The 1,865-nt window shown below is 46.3% G+C and overlaps 1 non-coding gene across 1 annotated transcript; it reads right to left on the reverse strand.

The window, feature by feature from the left end:
- Positions 1-756: 756 nt before the first annotated feature.
- Positions 757-829, reverse strand: Trnak-cuu (transfer RNA lysine (anticodon CUU)). The gene has a single exon. It is a non-coding gene; the product is annotated as a tRNA-Lys (tRNA).
- Positions 830-1,865: the final 1,036 nt, after the last annotated feature.

The following is a 1,865-nucleotide window of genomic DNA, read 5'->3' on the forward strand; positions in this document are numbered from 1 at the left end:
CAAAATGACATGTTGGTGAAACTTGTATTTTTAATGATCCTATCTTTAATTCTGATGGATAAGTTGCTAATTTTTTAAAAATATGCATGTACTTAATTTACTTCCATGCTCTCCCCAGACATATAGAAGACCAGCATTTCTCTGTTTATAATTATTTTATTTTCTTTTTGATTCATTTATGTTAACTGTACATATTAATGGGTCTCAGTAGAATATCTTCACACATGTGGATTGCATGACTGATGCAATCCAGCCTTCAGTAGTGGGTGTTGCTAAAGTTTTCCTGGTCCTGCCTGACCCAAGGTCAGGACAAATCTCTTTCACCCACCAGTCCCGCAGCGGCTCAGACCCAACCCAAGTAAACACACAGAGACTTATATTATTTATAAACTGTATGGCCATGGCAGGCTTCTTGCTATCTGTTCTTATATGTAGTGGGTAGCCATTCCAGCTTGGTTCTGGAAGTTCCAACCCCCATTGAGACTCTGGCAACTGTCACGCCTACGAGGCGGGGCGAGGGGAGGCGCCGGGGGACCCGAGAGCTGGATGGGTCAGCGCTCTCTCTGGGCGCTCTCTCGGTGCCGGGACGCTGACCGGTGCAGATTGACTGTGCAGAGCTCCGGAGAACACCGCTGGACTGCGTTACATCTTCCCCAGACCCTGCGACCTACCCATTACTTAATTTGTGAGTTACGCCATTAAATAAATATCCTTTTAACTACGTGGAGTGGCCAAAATAATTTCTCCAATATCTGGCGCCCAACGTGGGGCACGAACCCACGACCCTGAGATTAAGAGTCTCATGCTCTACCGACTGAGCTAGCCGGGCAGTTGCCAGAGTCTCAATGGGGGTTGGAACTTCCAGAACCAAGCTGGAATGGCTACCCACTACACTTATATCTTAAATTAACCCATTTCTATAAATCTATACCTTGCCACATGGCTTGTGGCTAACTGGTACTTTACATCCTTCTCCTCATTGTGGAAGCTGGTTGAGTCTGTCTGCCTCAGTCTTCCACTTCCCAGAATTCTCCTCCCTCTTCGTCCCGCCTATACTTCTTGCCTAGCTACTGGCCAATCAGCATGTTATTTATCAATCAATCATCCACAGCAAGTGGATAGATAGGGAATAGGGTATGTGAGTTCTCTTTGAGCTCCTGAGCAGGGCTGTTCTTAGGCATTTCCTAACCACCTACTCAGCCCAGGGAGACAACAGAGGACAGACCAAAGAAATGATCTCACCCAGGTTTAGCTCAGTGAACCAGGGAGTGTACTGCAGTCACATGTGGGAACTTGGGTATTTCAAAGGCAGCTGCAATCCTTCCCAAACCCATCCCAGCATGGTGAGAACCCACAAAACTGCACCCTGTAGCTCTCTGCCAAGACTTGCAGGTGAATAGGCCATATGGGGCCTCCATCTGGATGACATATTTCAATTTAAAGGAAAAAGCTATTCAATAAGGGCAATCTCATGGTTCTTCAACATTCTCATCCATGGAACAGACAATGTCAGATTGTGTTATACTTTGGATCTTGAGTGCCCCACAGAGAAAATATACCAAAGGCCTGGGACCCAGCCAGTGGCACTACTGGGATGTGGTAAAACCTTTAGCAGGTTGACCTGCTGGAGAAAAGTTACGTCACCTGTTTGATGTGTGCCATGAAGTAGGGATACTGGGACTCTATTAGTGAAATTATTAAGGCAACTCCACATAGTTAAAAAGGAGGTTTATTTTGTGGGGTAACTCACAAATGAAGGGATAGGCTACAGGGTCTGGGGAAGATGTAGCACAGTCAGGTGGTGCTCTCTGGAGAACTCTGTTAGGTCTACCTCTAGTGTCCAGGGTCCAGGAAACAAGAGAGGG

This window comes from Peromyscus maniculatus, chromosome 5, assembly GCF_049852395.1.
Source record: "Peromyscus maniculatus bairdii isolate BWxNUB_F1_BW_parent chromosome 5, HU_Pman_BW_mat_3.1, whole genome shotgun sequence".
Lineage (NCBI taxonomy): Eukaryota > Metazoa > Chordata > Mammalia > Rodentia > Cricetidae > Peromyscus > Peromyscus maniculatus.